Below are 7500 nucleotides of genomic sequence, written 5' to 3'. Positions count from 1 at the left end.
TCGAGAGTGAAGGATAGTAGGGGTGTGCACTTGATGCTTGTCTGTGTGTATATTTTTCCAAAATACAAAAAGGTTAAAAAGTAGGAGATTTTTGTATTTTGGAAAAATCTACTGTATTATATACATTATTGTGGCTTTTAACTCATCATATATGTATGTATATAGTATATCTATATATTAAATTCATGAGGCGTCCGTTAGTCCCTGTCCCGTATGCATATTCACGTCACATTTCTGCTCGTGTTCATGACTGTCAACAGCTCTCTCTCTCTCTCTCTCTCTCCCGCCCGGCTGTATTATCCCGCTATAGAGGCGCACACATTGACAAACACTTGGAAATGAAATCCATTCCAGAGGGAGCCACCTGGTAATTCGACAACGATGGAAGGCCCAGACATCAAAGGCTCTTCGCCGAAGAAGGATCTGTTGCAAACTTGCTTCTGTTGCTTGCCTTTGTGAGGACATTATGTTCGCTCATTCGCCAATGAGGATTTACCTCACCGTAAATAAATCCTTTTGCAATATCGCCCTCTATTGATTTTAGTGTGCAGCTAATTACTTGTTGATAAATGATTAAAAGCTATGTGGAATATAAACTTCAGACTCGCCCTCCTTCACCTTGTATTCCAGACGCTGGAATATTATACATAATGAAGCTTAATATTTGGTTAGGGCACTTGGCCTTGTTGACATACTGAGCTGTGTTGATGGGTAATTAAATCTTAATTTGTAATATTAGTTTATATGTTATAATATCCAGAGATTCTAGTTTAGAGATTAGTAAGTTCTGTTAGACCGATTACAAAAATAGTTATATGAACTTGACGGAATTTATGATATTTCAGAGAGAATTTTTATGTCATTATATAAGTGTCATAAAAATGTGCTTATAAATGTATTTTAGATAGGCATCAGTGTAAAAAAAACTATGCAATAACGATGCAAACGCTTCATTTTATTGGGTATAATCACCTTATAAACAAAAGATGAAAATCTTCTGTTACTAAATAAGCAAGTTCACGTTCATCATAATCGTGTTTGCCATGTTAACCCAGGTGTAGATTGGTAGAAAGGTCAGAATCAGAAGATTATTGTCATTGTTGAAGGATTCTTAAAATGAGACTGAAATAACACCATTAAAGTAGGAAGGAGAGAAGCCCAATAACTTCTTTGAAATGGCATACACAGAGTGAAATGGATGATTGAGTTTCCACGGTCTATTTTGCGGCTGCAGAAAAATCGGCTTCACTGGGTGAGCTTGGGGGATGGGGGATAAGGATAGGTGGTTATCCTCTGGTGGGTGGGAGGATGGGGGAATAATGATTTAATGGTCATTGAACCTCATTCATCATTTCAAAGAATATCTTTTTCGTCTCATGTCCTCCATAACAAAGATACATCACCATTTGTCTTTAAAAAAAAACAAACAAAAAAAGCCATTGACCAGGGGTAGCATTAATGGAGCAAATTCAAACGAGGAAATTACGAGAGATGACGGAATTAATTATCTGATAGCATCCGTTATGCATTGGTAATGAATGCGTTGGGTGGCGGCTAATTATGCTCTTTAAAAATTAGGTCACCAATTCCCGATTGAATTAGGGATTAATGAGTGCTTTCTGTTCGTTTATCAAATCACATTAACTAATCATAAATAACCGAGAAATGATTATTCATTGATCAGCGGTATCTGCGGTCTAAATACTGCTTCCAAAAACATAAGAAATAGTGAGAGAATAACTGCAGCAACAAATCTAATATAAATGTACATTCAAATGCGATAGTTTCTGTGTTTAGGGAGTGATAACAAAGAAGGGTCATTTATGCCCGAAATAACTCGTTTTAGAATGGAAATGAAACTCATCGAAAGCGGAACAACAGTAACGAACCGCGGAGAACATCCTCGTCATTTTATCGTTTCAAATGAAAAAAGGATTTCAGCCGTTTATATTTTTTGACAAACGAAAACCACCATCGACGCAGACGTCACATAATGCAATTACATTGAAGGGTAATTCCGATTCTCTTGGGAACGTTGTCAAATTAAATCTTACTTGTCATTAAAAGACAGCTATGCATTTTTTTTGCTTCCGCCTTATTAGAAGCTTTTCATAGCCTTTGCGCGCGTATGGTAGTCTTCAGAAGACAGCGTCAGCTAAAGTTGATGACGCACTATCAAGTATCTGATAGATAACATGGTTACATACTAATATGAAGAGATGGTGTAGATTAATATGTTCCTTTACTAGTATCAGCAGTTGCTATAGATTTAACAGATATGGATATCAAAGAAAGAATAACAGGGAATATAGTCGTGGGTATCAATGTTCCGTCGAATTTTCCTGGTTATGTATTCATTCTCCTCTTGACGGAGTAGATGAAATGAATCGGGAAACTTCTGAACATTGCAGTGGTTTTTAGTATATATATATATATATATATATATATATATATATATATATATATATATAGGTATATATATATATATATATATATGTATATGTATATATATACATATATATATATATATAATATATATATATATATATATATATATATATATATATCTAGATACTATATATATATTATATATATATATATGGGTGTGTGTGTGTATGTGCGTATATGTGTATTTTTTCCCTAGCTGATTGGTACTTTGAATATGTAAATAAACAAAGGAAAGGAGGACAGAGAGAGAGAGAGAGAGAAAGAGAGAGAGAGAGAGAGAGAGAAGAAGAAGAAGAAGGAAGAAGAAGAAGAAGAAGAAGAAGAAAATAAGCCGAATAAAAAAATAAAAACATACCAACTTCAGTCGAGGGGACCTTCCTTTTCCCTCACCAGTCTGGAGCTTCGATTTATGCTGTCATAAGTTTCTACAGGTTTGTAATAGCTGAAGCCTCCAGCCCTTCTGTCGTTTGGAGCTTTATTTTATTTTAAAAAAGACAATTAAGACAATGACAATTTGATATTAAATAAGACATCCGTCAATTCAGATCCTATACATAAAATTGTTTAGATTTTGCTCGCTCAGTTGTTTTTATCGATGTTAATTACTGTTTAATTCCTTTCCGTTGCCTCAAGTTACTAATTTTACTGAATTGTAAATGTTGAAATTTTATTTATTTGTGGCTAAACATATTTTTTCATGTGTGTAGTTACATGTTAAATGTACTTCGAGTTTTTTATTTTTTATTTATTTTTTGTTGAGGGGGAGATTTTCTTTTCATTTCAGGTAATGTAAGTGTATTTTGTAAGCGTAATTGTTTTCATTTCACATAATATAAGACATTTTCCTACTAAATGTCAGAAGACTATTTTAAAATCTCTTAACATAATACATCTCTTAACATAAAAATATGTAAGAAAAGAGGGATGCGATCTAAAATATTGTTCGTTTTCCGTTGAGCTCAGTCAGGGAATGAAATGTGAAGGTAATCGTTTAGACAGATCAGTTTCTCAAAAATGTCAAAGCTAATTGCCCATTTTTGTATCAAGATAATACCCCTCTTCTATTCTACATGAGTTTGCCTCTGCCAAAAAGGAGCATTGTCTATGCTTATCATAATACAGCAATAACTGTTTTTTTTTTTTCAGTTACCTAGATAGAGAGTTTCCTTCTTATATTCAGTGTGCATTCAAAGTCGGGTTGTAAGTTATCATAATTCCTTGAAATATTCCACCTAGACATAGTCGGGTTGTAAGTTATCATAATTCCTTGAAATATTCCACCTAGACCATAAAGTATCGTATGAGATATTTTATGTTGTTAACATATGCTTTTGTGTATAATGCACGCCATTGGTAAATAAACGATCTTTTACGAAGACCACAGTAAAAGTATGGTATAAATTACAATTAGTAATATGGCATTTCTTTTCACACATTTCAGTCTCCAAGACACGGTATCAGTTTCAAATTTATTTTAAGAGAGATATAGAAATATGGTTTGATCAACGTATGTGCCTTCATAGCTAACTACATTATGATAACAAAAGCGAGAACTTATATAAGTTAATAACCCTTGTGATATAGAAATATGGTTTGATCAACGTATGTGCTTCATGCTAGCTACCATTAGTGTGAAGAGTGAGAAACTTTATATAAGTTAATAACCTTGTGATATTAAGAAAAAAAAAACACACACAAACACAGTTAGTTTCCATGTATTTTTAATAGTTTGCCTAATTCCAGCGACTTGGCAACGATTTCTTATTATCAGCTCACCCACACACACTGAGATTTGGATCTAGGGAACATCATTACTCACCATATTGGTTGTCTCCGTCCCACCCACACGGATATGAGAGGAGATGAAGCGGGTGCCTTTTCTGTTATGGAGGAGATGAACAAATATCTTTATACATTACACATATTTCGAATGGGAAGGGACATGAATCTGACATCCTTATTGATCTAAATGTCTAGTAAAACCATGTCTTAGGTTTGAAAGATAAATATATATATATATATATATATATATATATATATATATATATATATATATATATATATATATATATATATATATGTGTGTGTGTGTGTGTGTGTGTATGTATATTCAATTCAAAAGCTTTATTTCGGACATAAATGGCCATACACACACACACACACACACATATATATATATATATAAATATATATATATATATATATATATATATATATATATATGTGTGTGTGTGTGTGTGTGTGTGTATGTGTGTGTGTGCAATAAGAAGTGCCCACACGAAATGAATATTGTAAAGGTAAAGTGAGTGTTAAGGTAAGAAAAAGTTAAACACTAGACCTGCTGCACAAATACAGACCAACAGCGGCGATACTTGAGATAGTATTGCTTCGTGGAGTGAATACACATCCCGAGTTAAGAGAAATTCGGCTCCTCCTGCTGTACTCCTTTTTGGAAACTGGGAGTCGTTGAACACGAAGGAAAAATATTGATCTTTCCTTCCCCCAAGGTTTGCGATCAAGCCCAAAGACTTTTCGTCTTTAGTATTTAACTAAGATTACATACCTTCAATGAATTTCAGCTGTGCTTTACGTTTGTTTCATTCGTTATGGTTATTAGAATCACTCTTCAGCAAGATGTACACACAATATATATATGTATATATATATATATATATATATATATATATATATATATATATATATATATATATATATATATATATATATATATAAACATATTGCGTGTGTATGTGTTTCTGTGTGTGCGTTTGTGTATAAAAGACTGAAGAGTGACGAACTATTTTACGAATGAATATCATTGTAAGTAGAATATTTTTTTAATGTGCTTTGCAATTACTGATTATAAATTAATAGTGAATAATATTACCTGTAATAACCATAATGACACTACCAGTTGAAAATAAAATAATATAAGAGATATACATTTCTTGCAAATAATGAATATATATTTTTCATTTCACTTTCTGAAAGCATGAGGTCGTTTTCCCCAAGGAACAAATGATAAAAATCCTTGTTGGTTGTTCAGTCACTGAATGAAAAACACATTTTTTCCCTCAAAACCTTTTATAAAGGGGAAAAGAAATATTTCACTCGAGAGAAAGGAAAAAATAATTCTTCCCGTGTCGGTAATAAAGGGTTTATTTTCTGCGAAAAGATCATTAACTCATCTCCGCCCTTTCAGTAACTTCATCAACAACTCAGTGATCTTCATAAGTCCACGTTACCGCATATTATAGGTCGTCACATGATTCCTTAATTTTCTTTTTCAGCGTATTTTGAAACAAAATGCATTAATACGTAAGGGATTTCCCGGCTTACCTGTAGAAAAGAGAAAGAATACAACTGCAGCCAAAAAAATAAATAGAAAAATAAATAAAAGCAAAAAAAAAAAAGAAGAAAACAGTAACAAATATTATTTCTTGTTTTCTTTAGTTTTTTTTTGATTTGCAAAATGTTAGCCATCGTAGATGCACAAACCCAATAGTAAATTTTTTTTTCAACGAAAACAAAAACAGACAAATGCAAAATAAATAGCAGTTTTGTGTTTCAAAACGAAAACTTACGAAGTCCAGCCAAATATAGATGCAATATATCTCTAGATTTTAAGTATATAACTCATGAAAATGGAAGCGGTCTCCTTTTTGTTGTTAACTTTTGATTCCCATTGATTTTTCAGAACATGAATTTTTTTAAAATCTTTTTTTCCATTGTATTTAATATCAACAACTACAGCATATGCCTTTTGGTACGTTACGTAACAAAACATGAAATAATTTGTATTATCTACAAGGTACAAGAAATATTGTTTTTATTTAAAGCGTTCTAAAGAAGAAATTCAGGGCGCGCACTGATTAGTGGGAGGACGATGTTATGAATGGGAACTCCTTAATTATTATAGAAAAAAAAATCCACATTGATTAGCGTAAATACAACACCTTTATGTTTAGTCTTTTAGTTTAAAAGATCACTGGGACGACGAGAAAGCGAAGGAGATGGACTAGTTCTTATTGTTTTTCTTTGGAAGTTTCCAAGAAAATATGAAAAAAATAAGTAAAATAAACACTAGAAATCTCAGCACTTCAGTTCTTTTTACACCAATATTCACTTCCCACGTTATCTGATGCTTAGAATCAACTTTCTTCCTTCATTACACCATTTTCGTGGACTTGCTGAAGTCCTCTCGAGATTCACTTCTCTTCAAAATTATTATTTGTTCTGTCCAAACTATCTTGCTTTTGTTCTGAATTGAAAGGAGAACAATTTAACCATACATATCTTTAAACTACAATCTCCGTAACTTCTGTCATTTTACGATACGATCAGTTAGTACGACAAACAGCTAAAGATATTTCTAATTTATCTGCAGCTAAACATTCATAAAGGCCTAGCCTTCTTGTTTCACGTACTGAAAGATGTTAATCCTATTTTGTATAGGAATTTTGATTGTCAAGACCCTAACATTTATATTTAGTTGTTCATGAATAAAAATAATAACTAAAGTTAGCAAGGTTTGCTTTCATGAAATAACGAACAATCTTATGATAGCACAAACGAAATGTTTGTATTGAAGTTATAAATACATTCAAACAAATGTTACTAGAAACGACCATTACATTTAGTAAAAGAAAGTGATCAAAGAACATTAAAACTAAATGGGCCTCACGATATACACTCATATTCATCAGACACAAGCAGCATTGACTTATGAATTAGAAGTTCATTGTTATTTCAGAACGAGTCGAACTCAATAACAAAATATGGTAAATACTTTAAATCCTGGCATTTTTCCCATCCCTCAGACCCTCTTGTATCTTGTACAGGCTAACCCATTTCATTCTTGCATTGTTGAATTCTACCTCGCTTGTATTGCCCACAGTCCGTAAATACTCATGATGCTCCCTCTAACGAAACTGAACTAGTACATTTCCCTCAAACAAAATATCGTTATACCTAAAAATTTGCTTACACACACACTATATATATATATATATATATATATATATATATATATATATATATATATATATATAT

This window comes from Macrobrachium nipponense, chromosome 32 (assembly GCF_015104395.2).
Source record: "Macrobrachium nipponense isolate FS-2020 chromosome 32, ASM1510439v2, whole genome shotgun sequence".
NCBI lineage: Eukaryota > Metazoa > Arthropoda > Malacostraca > Decapoda > Palaemonidae > Macrobrachium > Macrobrachium nipponense.
The sequence above is the reverse complement of the archived record's forward strand: the minus strand, read 5'-3'. Positions refer to the sequence as shown.